We start from the raw sequence: 18,086 nt of genomic DNA on the forward strand, positions 1-18,086 counted from the left end.
TCTGACACGGCTTCATTGATTTAGCGACTCATTCTGCTGTGATTTTTAACCCACAGAGGTTTGAGGTGGTTTCTGCACCACACTTAGCCTGTACGTGGTAAAATATGAGCCAAGGTCTGGGGCCCAGAGGAGAGATGTGTGGGTGCAAACCCAAAGGATGGCAGATTTACTGCTCTACACCCCTCTGGATACCCTGTACTCCTGACTTATCTCACTTCTACATTTTACTTTCCTTTCTTGAGTGTTTTCTTCCCTCCTCCTGACCTTTATAGCAGTACCTCACCCATCTCTGTCTGTTTACTGTGTTTATCTCTGCTTCCTCTCATATCTCCCACTCCTCCCATACTTTGGTCATTTTTTGTTCTAGCCACTTGCATTTTGTTACAGTGATAGTTTCTCTGGAAATCTTGTGTTATAATTGTTTTATTATGCCTGATATGAAAGCCAGCCATAGATGTGACCAAAGTTAGAATTAGAGATTGATGCAAATCACACTCATTGCTGTCTGGCATTTTTACATTGTGTTGATAACGTAAACTGATTTGAGTGGTTGGTGAACATTGTCCCAGCGTCTGCGGTCTGCAGCCGCAGTCTGTCTCTCTTTTGCTCTGTCTGCCTTTCTCCTCTCTACGTCAGGCTCCCTAGAGGAAAGTGCCCCAGACAGGATATGAGCTCATACCTGAATAAGGATTCTGCGTGAATTTTGAAAGTCATAGCTTAGGAGTGGTCTTGATCTTAGACATTGTCAAGGACAGAGAGTGACAAGAGGGACACAGTCGGCACCTTGTTCTCCACTTTGCATATTTTTATTTGACAACTTTGTCCTAAACACAGAGCTCTTTGATTGAAGGAAATTTTTACCTTCATCTTGTGAAAATGGCTCTCCTTGTTGTATTTATTTATTCAAAAGCTGACACACTGAATGTTCTGCTGTGGCTGTTGCCTGACAGATGTTTTCTTTGCCTCATAACGATTTGCTCCCAGGCTGTTATCCCTCATACCCTGACTGCTTAAAGTTGAGTTAGCTACAAATGACAGAGCAGATATTTAAGGCCATCATTAAACTTCAGACAGCAGCTGCACTGACTGTCTATGAAGCTGCATGGTTTTCAACTCCTTGTCACCTCAACGTGACATCCATTTCTTGTGGACAGTTGAGATGTACGTGTCTCTGCACTTCACCACAGAGTTGTGCCATCGATAGGTGGAAGGATCAACCTGCAAGTGTAGATTAAGAAGGAGATGAGTGATATAGACACACAGAGTAAAGGCAAGAGTTCACAACAGGCCAGCGGACCCCCAGGATGTGGGAGAGGATGTGTGGATTATTCCCAGCAACAAAAGCCATTAGCCTTTGGAAGGACTTCAGAGGCTGGTGCTATTTAATCTAGAGATTGGGAGGTATGTGGGCCCCCATCCTTGGGACCCTGCCAAGGAGTTTTTGTACAGTGCCCCAGTGGAAACAGCAGGGGTGGAGGGAAGTGGTAAGGAAGCATGAAGCCGCTGTAGTGTGATACAGAGAAGGGAGAGCAGAGGCGACGCAGTGGTGTGAAGTATTTATACTGAGATATGGAGAGGGAGGGCAGGAAACTGGAGATTAAGACGTCAAGTAAGGACAGGTTTGCATTCATGGGCTGTGCCGTGTAACTGTGGACCCACAAGGTTGATTCATGAACACAGTGTACTCTGTTTACAAAATGAAACTTTAAGGACTGTCAGTCAGCAGTTTGTTTTACTTAAAAACACACTGAAGAAAAAAAGAAAATCTGTTGGATTTACGTTACCGTATTTCCTTGATTAGACACATGAACTTGAATAGGGGCCTGCCTCGTTTTATGGCTAATGTCGCAAACCGAATGGTCTGCCCCTAAAAATTGGTCCGCACTGCTTCCACTGCGCATGCATCATTTCGAAGCTCTGAGACAGTCTCTTCACCCAAAGCCATCAAGTATTAATGGGATTATTAACATCAGATGACAAGGTAAAACCTCTTAAATCATTCTAAAGTATGTTTTAAGCAGAAACAAGGCCATTTTAAGCAGAAATGAGGCGATACTTGGTGACGCTTTAAAATGACCAACGCGCAGTGAACGCAACAGCTTTCTGCTCGTGTAGCTGCGATGCTCTGATCGCTTCCTCCGTCTTTTATGATAAAATAATGCTGAATTTCTGTGGAAATGATTGTTGTACAAAAGCTTCAGATATCGGTCACTGAGATAGATGATGACTGGAGTGCAGCTTTAAGCAGAAATGAGGTGATAACCAGTGAACGGCGGCTGATGACCAAGTTTTAAAGGGGACTGTTCGGTCTGCAACACCGGGTCAAAACGTCACCTGAGAAGAAAACAAAACCCAGACAAACAAACAAACAAGCAAAAAATATGCCTGCCTTAAATAAGCACCAGGCATTATGTTTGTTAAAAAGGATTACATTTGGCTGAGTCACTCGAGATCGAGACCTCACGCAAATGAGGTCTCGATCTCAATGGGACTAACCTGGTTAAATAAATGGACTGCAAAAATGGTAAATGGACTGCATTTATATTGCGCTTTTCCATCTACATCAGACGCTCAAAGCACTTTACAATTATGCCTCACATTCACCCCAATGTCAGGGTGCTGCCATACAATGCGCTCACTACACACCGGGAGCAATAGGGGATTAAAGGCCTTGCCCAAGGGCCCTTAGTGATTTTCCAGTCAGGCAGGGATGACACACTGACACACAATTTAAATAAAGGTTAAAATAAAAATAACAGTCCTAAAGCATCATTTATGCTTTTACAACGTCGTAACTCCGTGGCCACGCAAAGATGTCGACGTGGGTGTGACCCTTTCAAAGTTCGCACCGATCTGACCAGGCGAAGGGGACCTTGGTGGAGGTCAGGGCAGTCAGGGGGCTAACTACCTGACTGTAACCTTTAATGAACCTCCTGTAGAAATTTGCAAAGCCTAGGAACTGCTGTAGTTTCCTGCGGCTTGTTGGTTGGGGCCAATCTCTCACCGCCGCAACCTTAGCCGGATCAGGGGCGATGGAGTTGGAGGAGATGATGAACCCCAGGAAGGACAAAGAAGTGCGGTGGAACTCGCACTTCTCGCCCTTCACAAACAGCCGGTTCTCCAACAACCGCTGTAGGACCTGACGTACATGCTGGACATGGGTCTCAGGGTCCGGGGAAAAGATGAGTATATCGTCCAGATATACGAAGACGAACCGATGCAGGAAGTCCCGCAAGACATCATTTACCAAAGCTTGGAACGTCGCGGGGGCGTTAGTGAGGCCGAACGGCATGACCAGGTACTCAAAATGACCTAACGGGGTGTTGAATGCCGTCTTCCATTCGTCTCCCTTCCGGATCCGAATCAGGTGGTACGCGTTTCTAAGATCCAATTTTGTGAAAATTTGGGCTCCATGCAGGGGCGTGAACACTGAATCTAACAGAGGTAACGGGTATCGGTTGCGAACCGTGATCTCGTTCAGCCCTCTGTAATCAATGCATGGACGGAGTCCGCCGTCTTTCTTGCCCACAAAAAAGAAACCAGCACCCATCGGGGAGGTGGAGTTCCGGATCAGCCCGGCAGCTAAGGAGTCCCGGATGTAGGTCTCCATTGATTCGCGTTCCGGACGTGAGAGGTTGTACAGCCTGCTGGACGGGTACTCAGCGCCCGGGACCAAATCGATGGCACAATCATACGGTCGGTGCGGGGGAAGAGTGAGTGCCAGATCTTTGCTGAAAACGTCAGCAAGATCGTGGTACTCCTTTGGCACCGCCGATAGATTGGGGGGAACTTTGACCTCCTCATTAGCCGTAGTGCCGGGAGGAACCGAGGATCCTAAGCACTCCCGGTGGCAGGTTTCGCTCCACTGCGTCACAACCCCAGACGGCCAATCAATCCGGGGATTGTGCTTCACCATCCATGGAAAGCCCAAAATCACTCGGGAGGTAGAAGGTGTTACATGGAACACTATCTCCTCCCTGTGATTCCCAGACACAACCAAAGTCACTGGTTGTGTCTGATGTGTGATTAATGGAAGCAGGGTGCCATCTAGTGCTCGCACCTGCAATGGTGCCGGCAGAGCCACCAGAGGGAGCCCTACTTCCTTTACCCATCTGCTGTCCAGCAGATTCCCTTCAGACCCTGTGTCTATCAGTGCTGGGGCATGAAGGGTTAAATCCCCACAAAGGATTGTTACTGGGATTCGTGCAGATTTGCGGGGTTTTCCCGCGTGCGTGTTATGACCCACCCTTAGCCCAGTTTCTAAGGACGGGCGTTGTAGTTTGACCGTTTTAGGGCAGTCCCTCTGCATGTGCTCGCAAGAGCCGCAGACGAAACACTCCCCGCGGGCCAGCCTCCTTTGTCTGATGTTTGATTTTAATTTGGCCCTGCTCGTGTCCCTAGCCTCCTCAGCAGGGGGAGCTGTAGCCACACGGAGCTCTCTGGCAGTGAAGCGTGGGGACGACGTCATCTTATCGGAACCGGAAGGGGGAGGGACGACTCGTGCCCGGTCACGCCTCCCAGCCTGCTCCCGACGATGCTCATTTAAACGGTTCTCTAAACGTATAACCAAATCGATCAGCCCGTCCAATTCCCGCGGTTCCTCCTTGGCCAGTAGGTGCTTCTTAAGGACCGGGGACAGTCCATTTACAAAGGCGGCGCGGAGCGCAACGTTATTCCAGCCGGACCTCGCTGCCGCGATGCGGAAGCCGACTGCATACTCGGCTGCGCTACGACGCCCCTGTCTCATCGACAGCAGCACGTTCGAAGCGGTCTCGCCTCTGTTGGGATGATCAAACACTTGTTTGAATTCCCGTACAAACCCAGTATAAGACGTTAGGAGCCGTGAATTCTGCTCCCAAAGCGCCGTAGCCCATGCGCGTGCCTCTCCTCGAAGCAGATTAATAACATAAGCTACCCGGCTAGCGTCTGATGCGTACATGACGGGGCGCTGTGAAAAGACGAGCGAACACTGCATGAGGAAGTCCGCGCACGTCTCGACACAGCCCCCGTACGGTTCCGGAGGGCTTATGTATGCTTCAGGGGACGGTGGGGGGGTTCGTTGAACGACCAGTGGAATGTCTGATACAGGCCCAGGACCAGCCAGAGGAGTGGCTGCAGCAGCGCCCTGATCGCGCGCTTCCACCCTGGCAGTGAGAGCCTCCACCCTCCGATTAAGGAGGACACTCTGCTCGGTCACTAATTCTAACCGGGCCTTGAAGGCGGTTAAGATCTGCTGCAGCTCACTCAACCCGCCTCCCGCTGACGCCTGCGCTCCTGGCTCTTCCATTGGCCGTTCAAGCTGAAGTTGACGCCCCTCGGAGTCCATGACGATGGCCGAGAAATCCTGTTGGGAAGGTGTCGTAGCACGGACCCACAACAGGGGGCGCAAATGAACGGACAATGAGTAAGCCAAAAGGTAACAATTTAATGTTGTGATAATACACAACGAAATGTGTCGTAATTTTCACAGTCAATAAACACCAGGTGACGTGTGGGCAGGCTCGAAGATAGAAGACGCCCGACGAGAGAGAAGCTGCGTCCCACACGGCTTCCACCACCAACGGTCTGAAGAACACCGGAGCCGCCAAGTCCCGAGTCCCCAGGTGGCCTCTGTCTTCGGCTGTCGACCCTGGTACTGCTGGCAGAAAACAGAAAGATGATGTATGAGTGTGAGTCCGCACACTCAGTAATTTACAGTCCAAACACAGTTGGGAGGGAGCACCTCCAAATCACACACACTCGTGCAGCTCCTGGTCAACCACTTATCTGTGATGGGGTGTGAGGCGAAGCCGTCGCTGTCACACCAAACGCCAATCCTCCAGATAAGGCAACACTCCAGGAAAACGGCTGCAATAGAGGTTCAAGTTATTACACACACACAGTGTTAGTCAGCAGAGAAATTACCTTGGTACTGGTAGTCGATTTCTCGGCGGGGAGGTGGAGTTGCAGTCCGGCTTTTATGGTAGTGATGATAACGAGTGACAGCTGGTGCAGAGGATGAGTGACAGCTGTCACTTCTTCTGGGTCTGGCACCCTCTCGTGCTTGGAGCCTGCACTCCAAGCAGGGCGCCCTCTGGTGGTGGTGGGCCAGCAGTACCTCCTCTTCAGCGGCCCACACAACACATTGTCTTAAGTAACTAAAGGAAATGGGAGTGTTGTCCTCCAAATTGCTAAATATGAGTCTCCTCTGAGTTGATATAGTGAGACCTTCCTTGGAATCATGAATGCTGCCAATTATTTATGGACACTTGCGTATGCATGTAGTCACGCACCCGCTGTAATTTAAGGTGTTTGCTTTTATTTTCATGTGCATGATGTGAACCATTTCGTTTTCTTTTTGTTATGTGGATGTGTAATCTCTTCATCACATTTTGACTACATCAATCCAGACTGGGAGTTACAGGAAGGACATGGCATTTTCAGTCTCTCTCTCTCTCTCTCTCTCTCTCTCTTTTTGAAGCTGACAGATCTGTGCCTCCCAAAAGTCTGGACTGTTGGACAAATCATAGCTGGCTTTGCCAGCCACGTGGCCATATGAAGACTTGTCTCACACCCCTGAGAGCATGGTGCTTTCCACACTTTTCTTTTTGGAATGACACAAGTGTTGAAATTACACTTTCACCCTCAGCGCTATGGAATTGTTTTGCCTCACTGCACACAGGCTGATTCCTGTGGTCGTGTTTGTGTGACTGTCTGCATTGTTCACTTAACAGTGAAAGGATGTGCGTGTGACATTATGACGCCAGAAGTTCGCTAAATGAATTATTTGTCACGGTTGATGAAATTGTTTTGTTTTTACTGCAGGTCAACACTCAGGACATGTTTAAGTGATCTTGAAGTTGTAGTTGAAGTTGATCCAGATCCACATGTAATGTGTTTCGTTTTGTTATTCAGATGAAGGGAAGAACATCCTACACTGCTTGATGGCGGACTGTGATAAATCAAATACACATACATTCGTAGACCTATCCATCTTTCAGCATGTCTCGTTCATCTCGTATGAGCTGCCTTCATAGTGGAGAGTTTTTCTTTTTCATGGTGAGCACAAAAAGAAAAGAAAAAAAACAGCTTCCTGTAAATGTGTTATAAATCATAGTAGGTAGCTACATGAGTAAAAGGAGAAAATGATTGACTCTTCCTCTACAGGGTAAAAATTATGACAGGTAAACATCTCTTGACCTCCCCTAGTGGGTCTGATGGATTTTAAGGATTATTACATTTGACTGTGTATTTTGATTCGGGGTGAGCAGGAAATTACACTGGTTGGTGGAAGGAAGTAGGAAGTTTGAGTGCTGGAGCTCCTCACTATGTAGCTGAATAATACCACCTGCTCACAGCTGATCTTTCATTACATTCATTACAGTACTGTACACTGTTTAAGATTAGAGATTAAGTACCCATTTTTGTATTTTACCACTAATAATGGTATCCATTCATTTCAGCAAGGTATGAAAATCAGGTTACAGGGATTTCAAATGTTTGCTGCATCCCTTCATCTTTCCTCCTTCATACCACTGATGAGTGATTACAAGTCGACTGCTGAGGAGGGGTGCATTCTGTAAAACCCAGGTGTTGCTATTTAGATGTCAGACTCAATAGGTGACAGAAGTGATACATTTCTGTTAAGAAAACTGTTTGTATGCAAGAAGATCATGTATGACGCCAACATCCACCAAAGGTCTTTGGAGTGAAGCACTTTGAAGTGAAGCACTTGAGTGCCTTCTTCTTAAAAACGTTCCTCCTCATCTACTCCATATCCAACAGGTGTAGATAGCCCCCTGCTGCTCCTGGACCCTCATGTAGCCAGCCCCACCTTGGGTGTCCTTGCTTCGTGATGACACAAACCAGAGTTATCAAAACTTTGTTTTTTCCATTAGGTTTATTTTTTGCAATTTTTGTTTTCAATTCACTTTTGTTTTAGTTTGATGTTATACAATGAGGAGGAGGTGTGCTAATGCACATCCCTGTGTGTAAGCAGAGTGTAGCTGCTCATGAACCCCCCAATGTTAAGACATATCTCACTTTTGACCAGGATTTAATGATCTGTAGCACAATTGCTTTCTCCTGCCTAATGTCAGCAATACACCAATACTGCACTGGGCTTTACCACAGCAACGACTCTTGTGCTGCGCTATGTGTTGCTTTGCATTGTGTCTGATAGCATGTTAATGTTTTTTTTTAGTCGGTAAGTGGAAACTATAGGTATAGTATACTCAACAACCATCCAGTCATGAGTCTTATGCAGTGTCTCAAGTTATTGATTTCATTAATTTATTCATTTCTTATACCCGCGTATTTCAATTAAGTGTCATGGGGTTGCTGGAGCCTTTCCCCATGGACATTGGGTCAGAGGCGGGGTACACCCTAGACAGACCACCAGTTCACTGCATGGCAAGTTATTGATTTGGTATTTGGAATTGTGTGTTTTAGATACATTCTTGTTTTTTCTCTATCATGTCGTAAACTGAAAGATCGAAATATATATTAAATGTATATTAAATCAGAAAGGTAGAACAAGTAAAGGGCAGCACGGTGGCTTAGTGGTTAGCACTGTTGCCTCACAGCAAGGTGGCCATTGGTTCAATTCCCATCTGTGGCCTTTCTGTGTGGAGTTTGCATGTTCTCCTCGTGCTCCGGCTTCCTCCCACATCCAAACTTAAAATTGTCCATAGGTTTGAGTGCAGGTGTGAATGTGTTTGTTTGTCTATATGTGGCTCTGTGACAGATAGGCGTCCTGTCCAGGGTGTACCCTGTCTCACGCCCTATGACTGCTGGGATAGGCTCCAGTCCCCCGTGACCCTCAATTGCAGTAAGCGGTTGAAGATGAGTGAGTGGATGAGTATGATGTAGAACAAGTATCGTCAGCCGCTTATCCGTGATCGGGTTGCAGGGGCAACAGCTCTATCAGGGGACCCCAGACTTCCCTTTCCCATGCCACATTGACCACCTCTGACTGGGGGATCCCGAGGCGTTCCCAGGCCAGTGTGGTCTTCCCCGGGGTCTCCTCACAGATGGGCATGCCTGGAACAGGTGCCAAGGAGGCATCCTTACTAGATGCCCAAACCACCGCAGCTGGCTCCTTTCAATGTGAAGAAGCAGTGGCTCTAGTCTGAGCTCACAACGGATGACCGAACTTCTCACCCTGTCTTTAATGGCCCAGTCATGTGGCATACAACAATTCCTGAATGAAGGGATAAAGTAAAAAAGTCACAAATCGTTGACAAAAGGTGGACAAACAAGCTTTATCACCGAATAGCCTGCGAATCAAGAGTGCAATAGAACGAAAGAGGAACAAAACGAAACAGAAGCTAACGCTGATCTCCACACTTTAAATGAAATGCCCGTGGAGCCACTGCCGGAGCAGTGTGTGTCTGCATCTCTGCATTCCAGGACTCAGCGCTGGGACTGAGCTCATAGCACCTGAGTTCTGGAGAAGCTGCACAGATGTCCACTGTGGAGATCTGTGCACACGTCGGTGGATCCATCTGCTCCGGTTCCTGCGGCTGAATGATCAAGAAGTCAGTCACACGCACGTGCACAGGTTTGATTACTCGTTCTGATCACGGGGGCACAGGCGCTGCTTATGTGGATCAGACACACACCTTGTCTCCAGCTGATTCACTCTGGATGAATGCATTCAGTGTTTGGATGTGTTCTAGCACCTGCACACGTACACACATGCACAAAAGGACTGCCTCATACATGATTTAGCGACTCAAACGTTCAAAAAAGAATGAAGCCATTTGCAATCACACTGGGTTTTCTGTTTTCATATGTCACACCTCTCTGGATGAAAGCTGTTCACACATGACTGTCCACTGCTGCTGGAACTTTTTCCACACTATGCTCAAAGTCTCGTTTCTGTAACCTGCCGCCTGGTTTGCACAAACCGAGGTGCTGTTTGCTCTGAGAGATCACAGCAAATAACACAAAATATTCTTACATTGTGACGGCCCTCAGCTCCACGGAAACAAGCAAGACTTATCACGCTTCTGCAAAGCCATCCTGCAAATTGAGGTTTTTGGCAGCATTTGTTCAAATTTTTCAACAGTTTAAAAATCCTGACAAAGCGTCAGCTGCAGGAACGAAGCTGCACGAAGGTTAAACGATGCCAACAAAAGTCAATGAAAGTCCAGATTTCTTGTTTCCTTTGGGCTTCGTTGCCCTTCGTTAAGTGCTGTGTGACCGGAATTTAAGGAACACGCCAGCCACCCTCCTAAGGAAGCCCATTTCGGGCCCCTGTACCCACGATCTAGTTCTTTTTGGTCATGACCTAACCCTCATTACCATAGGTGAGATTAGGAACGAAGATTGACCAGTAGATCGAGAGCTTTGCCTTTTGGCTCAACTCCCTTTTTGTTACAACAGTACAGTAGAGTGAATGCAATACTGCCCCTGCTGCACCAATTATCCGGCCAGTCTCATGCTCCATTGTCCCCTCACTCGTGAACAAGACTCCGAGGTACTTGAGCTCCTTCACTTGGGGCAAGACCGTATTCCCTACCTGTAGTAGGTAATCCATCGGTTTCCCGCTGAGAACCATGGCCTCAGATTTAGAGGTGCTGATCCTCACCCCCGCCGCTTCACACTCGGCTGTGAACTGATCCATTGAGTGTTGGAGGTCACAGGCCGATGAAGCCAACAGAACCACATCATCTGCAAAAAGCAGTGATGAGACCTTGAGGCCACCAAACTGGAAACCCTCCTCCCCCTGACTACGCCTTGATATCCTGTCCATGAATATCACAAACAGGATTGGTGACAAGGCACAGCCCTGGTGGAGGCCAACGAGCACCTGAACACAGCTCTCACTTTGTGAGTACATAGATTGGATAGCCCTGAGAAGGGGCCCCCTCACTCCATACTCCTGCAGCACCTCCCACAGTATCTCCAACTATTTCATTAATTCTTATTTAATTACTGAAATATCACTGAAAGTCCATCCTATAGTGTTGTACCCAGCTGAACATTGTATTACCATGAGCTGATGATAATATGTTGGATAATAAAAGAAAAAAAAAATCCACCTCAGTGGATGCCATATTTTGTCTAAATCAGGTTGAAAATCTAATTCCTTGACCTTTGCCAATATGAATTCTTTAAGGGCAATTTCAGTGTCAGCCTTCATTAACATCAAACATTTGGTAGAAATTAGCATAAGACCTCTGAGGAGTAGACCAGCAAACAGACAGGCAGACATGACCCTGACCACAATGACCAGTGTTTAATTTTGACAGAATATTTTGGTTTAGTTTTAGTCATAATTTCATCTTCTGAGTTGTTTTAGTCAAATAAATCTCATGATCTGGTATTTAGTTGACTAAAATCTTTCTCATAAGATTTTAGTCAACTATGACTGCAACTTAACCAATAATGCTGTTAAAATTCACACTGCCAGTGACTTGACCGTTGGTAAATTTGACCTTGCTCAAACAATCCCAGAACCCATCTACACACGTGTGCCACATTGGGTGGACATCAGAGTGAAAAATCAAAATTTTAACCTTCGACTCCAATGACCTTGACCTTTGTCAAAAACAAACCTTTTAAGGTTGACTGTCATCTACATATCAAGTTTGGTGGAAATCGGCCAAAGGACCTGAGAGGAGGAGGGGAACAAACAGACAGATTATGATGTCAGCAACAATACGCAGAAACCTGCATCATCATTGGTGAGGTATTTTGAGAAAATTAAAACTTCATAACTTCAAATAAATGTATGTAAAGCATTTTAATCGCAATTTACCAGAAAGTTCAGTTTCTCTCTTCACTTGCGTCAATCTCAGTAAAGTAAAAGCAATTTAGCTGCCATGGTTCACCGTGATTTTGTACTTATTGCCTCCTCCTGCTTTCAGCTTCTCCTCTAGTGACATTATGTTGTGTTCCACCACCACCCACCCCCCCCAGTCCTCCCATTGCTTGTCCTCCTGTGCTCCTTCTGATGTCTCAGTGGACCTCTTCTCTTTCTACTCTCCTCTCTAGTGTGATCTGTGAAGTAACCCTAGAAGTGTGCGAGACTGGCTGGCTCTTTCAGACGGCAATTGGTGTTCAGGTTGGGGAGGGTGGGATGCGTGGGGACGATTTCTTGGCACAGGCGACAGCTGTTAATCAAATAGTCAAGGATGAGGTGTTTCTTTCTTCCCACTTTGGGTGGCTCACCCTTTTCTGTAAAGACACAAAAGAGCCTGGCTGGTTGAAAAAGCAGCTCTGCATGCCTGCACCTGGACATAAGCAAAGGGAGTGTCCTGTGCACACTGTGAAAGTGACTGAAAGTAGCTAAGGTATTTATATGCACTTTGTTTCTTATTGTGACATTTTAGGACAACTCCGAACCTCAATGCTGCCAACTAGTATTGATCTGTCCTTACCTGCTTGTCTCCTTTTTTTTTCTTTTTGTCATTGCACTTTTAATGAAGGCAACAGGGTCAAATTCAGCCAGCGTTTTGTGTTTGCAGGGACATTCCTTTGTAGCGTTGTGGGGCTTCCCAGCTTCCTTTCATGATCAGCAGTGTAAGTTTACCTTGGCTTTTGTCTTCTCATGGTGGTAGCCATTTATTTAAAGCCTCCAATTCAATCTATATTATAATAGCCAAGTGGCCTCTGTATGTGTGTTCATGTGTGCATGTGTATGGCTTCGATCACGCAAAAACTGGGGAGAGCTGTATTTTGGGCCAAGGATGAACGCTGCGAAATCAGAGCGTTAATAGGACTAATATTTTTGGAGAAATTAGCAATTTTAGCTAACCAGTAAACAATGGACATTGTGCTGCAATGCACTATGGTAGTTCTGGGTTTTAAAGTTTTAAATGGTGTTGTTGTGGTTCATGTTAGTTTAACAGTGTTGTTGGTGTTATTGATTTATTGTGTTTTGTAGCTCAGTTGGTTTAGTCAGTTTAGTTAAGTCTTGTGTTGCTATTACCATGAGTGACTTAAGTTTCATGTTGGTACCATGAGTGAAATGTGTAGTGGTTTTAGTGTCTTCTGTCACAGTCTCTGGTTGCCAAATTAAAAGCACCTGCTTACAGCGTGTGTGCGTGCGTGCAGCTTTGATCACAGAGAAACTGTGGACAGCTGACATTTGCCATTTGGTATGCTTATGTATTTTGGGTCAAGGATGAATGCTGCAAAAACAGAGAAATGGCTCTTGCTAACTATTTTCCCGACTCACACGCCATTCCAGCAGGGGGCGGTAAGTCATTTTTATATTAAAAATGTGAGTGTGATGAGTAATTTTAAGTTCAAAGTAAGTACATAATATACTTGTAAATATGTTAAAAATACATGGATGACACAAGAAAGTGAAAACACTTATTTCCATTGTGGCCTATTTAAAAATCAAATGACAAAATAGGAGTTAAAATAAAATAATAATAATGATAATAATAATAGCGTGTATGTGAACCTAAACAATTTATAAATACATTAAGATAGTAAATTAACATTAAAAATTACATAATTAATAGGAAATAACACAGTTGAGTTCTTCTAAAAATTGTTGATGTCTTAGGGTCTAAAAACATTCTGGACTCACGCACCATTCCAACTCATTATACAACCTTTACTTAATTTATTACCACCCTTACCCTTATCCTTACCAACCCTCCTGAGCAAACACGTAGGCGCCAGTGGTAAGGAAAAATTCCTTCTGCTATTTTTTTTTTTTTTTTTTGAAGACAAAGAAACTTCAAGTAGACCAGACTCAAAGGGGTGGCCCACTGCTTAGGCTAGTGTACCAATAACAGAGATCAAGTAAACAAAGTACAACAAGTAATCATCAAACATGCAAAACAAACAAACCAAAAAAGTCCAATGGCAGGTCTTTGTAAATGTCCAGCATCAGTGTCCACAGTACTGAAGTTGTAGGTGAGTACTCAGCAGTGTCTTCAACCAGATGTCAGAGTAGGCGGCAGTAAAATCTGATAGTGTCCATCACAACAGCAGCACCTCAAACAGAATGAAAGACAGCAGAATCAATTGGCTGGAAGGGACTACCATCTCGTGCCAATATGTTTCTGTTCAAAGAATCTGTGATTTGTTTTTGTTTGTTTGCAGATTTCTGTCTGTCTGTCTTCCCATGTCTGTTATCTTTCTTTTCTGCCATCACTATTTGCTCAGTATCTACATTCTCCAGACACTCCAACGTTTTCCATCATAATGACTGACTTAATCTGGTTGGTTGAAACTGAAGAGGTCATGTTGTGACAGGACATATAACTTGAGCTCCAGATATTTTCATCATTATCTCCACATTGATCAGTATTTTGACCACACAACTTAGTCAACCTAAGAATACCTGTTATACAATCCTCCAGATTTTGGTTGCTTCATTCTCAGTACTTTCAAAAGTTGAGGTAGACATTTTTTGATGGTCTTGAACCCAATTTATACAGGCATGTCATCACCACTTTGGGGTACCCCCATTTGGCTAATATCAAAACAAGGTTTTTGTGCCTGCCTCAAGAATGTAAACAAACCCATGTGGTGGAGGATACTATCAATTACAGCTTGCAGTGGTTCTACCATGATTAAGCTGTAAAAGGATTTCCTAACAGAGAAGGTGTTGGAAGTAGAAGGGAGGGACCCAGATATATTATTTCAAGGCTTTCACCAATGTCATAGAAGCCAAAGTGGGCTGTAGGACCATATAAGGTCCAAAATGTATATCGTCCAACAATACCTTTGTGCTCAACACAAACAGATTGGCCCATTCAGCTAGGAAGAGGTGAAGTTTCCTGGCAGGCTTGTGTGCACTGATGAAAGCAAAATTTCAAGGGAAACAATAAAAGTAGTTTGGCTGAATGCAGAAAAAATCATGCTCTAGTTATGGCCAGTAGCACTTATCACAGTTAAGGTCGTGGAGGTACCTGGATGCACAACACACAGACCCCCTTCAAGCAGTAATATCATTAAGGTTCCTGACACAATTATTTTGTATATATATCTCACACCACCTACTCTGTGCACTGACAACCTGCTGAATACACTTTGCCATCTTCAGAAATAATGATCCACACCTTGTAGGGTCACTCACTAACATGCTCTACCTTGAGGTGCGCCGCTGGAAAGCCGGTTCTTCTCTTGGTGGACAGTCGAAAAACGTCAGCAGTCATCACATCTGAGTAATAATTCAGGGGAGTTTTAAAGCAGAAATCCACAGTAAGAGATTTGTCTTCCCATGATGTAAAGCTACCAGTCAAACTGGTACTGTATATTTATCTAGAATACCATGTAAAGATATGATCCATTCATAGATATATGATGAAAAGTTGACCAGGATGCAGGATTGCATCATTATCGTTCTGAGGGGATAAACATAAATGGTAAATGGACTGCATTATAGAGCGCTTTACAGTGATGCCTCGCATTCACCCATTCACACAGACACACCTCAACGCACCGATGCCAGGGTGCTGCCATGTAAGGCGCTTACTATACACCGGGGGCAACGTGGTGATTAAGGACCTGCCCAAGGGCCCTTCCTGGTTTTTCTGGCTAGACAGGGTTTTGAACCAAGGATCCTCTGGTCTCAAGCACAAGGCTTAACCACTAGACCATCACCTCCCCAATCACTGCATGATTGATATAGTACTGCAAAGTAGTGGTCGTTACACGCACGTATTTTACATTTATTTATTTTTAAATGACAGGAAGGATGTTTAACAACATCTAAACTGTAAACAGCTGTCACGCACCGTTGTTTTTGTTATATGGCTGATTTATACGCTGCTTTTGGGATTAGTGGTTGGTGAGTGATGGTGTTTTGCTTTGAACTGCCCTCACATGTGTGCCTGCTGGCAACATCTGGCATATAGTAGTACATTTAACAGTAACACGGACACACTGTGCTATAACTCTAGATTAGAGGTTATGTCAAGACAGGCCTGTCACTACACATCGTTTCTGCTCAGGAATGAATGAGTCCACAGGACCATTCTCTGGAGTGATGGATGGGTCAGTTGTATGGCGAAAGCGATGCTCCTGCTCTTGGTGTGCGTTTTGGGGTTTGTGTGTGACAGTGGAACCTGGAGGCAGAGGGTAATTTAATTTGTCTGTGCAAAGCCAGACGGCTTAATGTCTGTGGGACCTCTGCGCTGAACTGGCCAAAATGAGACATTTGAAACAAAGTGCTGGGAAATGCTGATGGTAATGCTTCCGATGTCTGGGTTTGCTTTTTAACCCCCGGGGGAGAGCGCTGTGCTGCAAACGGGTGTCTACAGCTTTAATTATACGCCATCGCATCTTAAAATCACGCTGGAATTCATTCATATGTATGTTAAAACAATACCAAGCTATTTTAAGCTACTGCACGCTGTCTCCTGGAACTCATCTTTGTAACATTTTCGTTACAACTCGTAGGATCCTGTCTTTCCACATGGACAAAGCAGCGCACCAGCCAGTGCAAATGTCCATTGCTGATATCTGCTGCGGTTGTAATTTTCACACTCAGTGCCCATACTTCTATAATTGTGCTCATGGTTGTGCTGGTCTTAAAATTAGGTGTGGGCAGGTGTATCATTCGTGTATGGCAGCAGAAACTGCTCCACACGGATCCACCAGAAAACACACCTAAAGTCAGTGTAGTTTTTTCAGAGTGGAAAAAATGAACAATGACTAAAGCCTATAAACTAACAGGAAAAATAAAAAATAATACGTCTGGTTGTTACCATGTTTTTGTGCTCATTTTCATCATCGTCCGGCTGAGCTGGCAGACAGCACCAAGACACGTGCTGCCACAGTGTCCCAAGTGCAGGGAGGGATTCAGGACGGTCAGTAAGGCCCTGCATCCTTTCTGCTCTGACATCATCTCACGTGGTAACAACAGGGCTTAGATGCAAAGTCGGTCATATGGTTTCAGGAGAGCACCACTGGGACATAGGGACACTGAAATCAAGTACAGTTGAGCATGAAAGGTAAAAGCTACAATGTTTTGTTAAGTTACCACTTGAATGCAGATTTGCGATAGCCTCACTCAGTGTTTGTTTGCATGTCTTCACCGGTGGGATAACCTATGATCAACAAAATTTACGATTGATATCTCATGTCAGGGGCAGATCCAGGATTTTGTAAGGGGGTGGGGGGGGGGGGGGGGGGGGGGCCTGTGAACAAGTGCCTTTACGCTTCCCTAGAGAGGTCTGGGGGCATGCTCCCCCAGAGCAATTTTACTATTTAGGTGCCATTTCCTGTATTTTGGTGCATATTTCACCACAAAATACAACCACAGAGAAAAGATACTTTATACCGTGTTTCATTTATTCATTTGAACTTGTATTGTACAATCTTGATCGTGATGCTATAACATTACGGTAAGTAACAGAGAACATTTGAAATGTCTGTGGCTAAAAAAGTTGCTACACCTTGCTGACTCAAGGTATGTAGCTGATTCACTTATTGCTGAAGAGATGGTTCATTTGGTCCATGAAAAGGCTGGTGGGGGGGGGGGGGGGCGCTTGTGCCCTGTGATAATTTGAAGTAGCTGATTGAACCCACATATGATGATATAACAGCACACGAATGTAAGTTGTACTTTACTGATACCATAAGTACATTTGTTTGTACACTCAACAAAAATATAAAGCAACACTTTTGGTTTGCTCCCATTTTGTATGAGATGAACTCAAAGATCTAAAACTTTTTCCACATACACAATATCACCATTTCCCTCAAAGATTGTTCACAAACCAGTTCTAAAATCTGTGGATAGTGAGCACTTCTCCTTTGCTGAGATAATCCATCCCACCTCACAGGTGGGCCATAGTCAAGATGCTGATTAATCAATCAATCAATTTTTTATATAGCGCCAAATCACAACAACAGTTGGCCCCAAGGCGCTTTATATTGTAAGGCAAGGCCATACAATAATTATGTAAAACCCCAACGGTCAAAACGACCCCCTGTGAGCAAGCACTTGGCTACAGTGGAAGGAAAAAACTCCCTTTTAACAGGAAGAAACCTCCAGCAGAACCAGGCTCAGGGAGGGGCAGTTCTTCGGCTGGGACTGGTTGGGGCTGAGGAGGAGAACCAGAAAAAGACATGCTGTGGAGAGGGGAGCAGAGATCGATCACTAATGATTAAATGCAGAGGTGTTG

General features: G+C 45.1%; 1 protein-coding gene across 7 annotated transcripts in view; it reads left to right on the plus strand.

Annotated features, from left to right (window-relative positions):
* The window catches only part of aopep (aminopeptidase O (putative)), a 277,707-nt gene that overhangs the window by 5,024 nt on the left and 254,597 nt on the right, over positions 1–18,086 (plus strand). The gene's annotated exons all lie outside the window — the stretch shown is intronic.

The sequence above is a fragment of the Thalassophryne amazonica genome, chromosome 5 (genome assembly GCF_902500255.1).
Source record: "Thalassophryne amazonica chromosome 5, fThaAma1.1, whole genome shotgun sequence".
In the NCBI taxonomy this organism is placed as follows: domain Eukaryota; kingdom Metazoa; phylum Chordata; class Actinopteri; order Batrachoidiformes; family Batrachoididae; genus Thalassophryne; species Thalassophryne amazonica.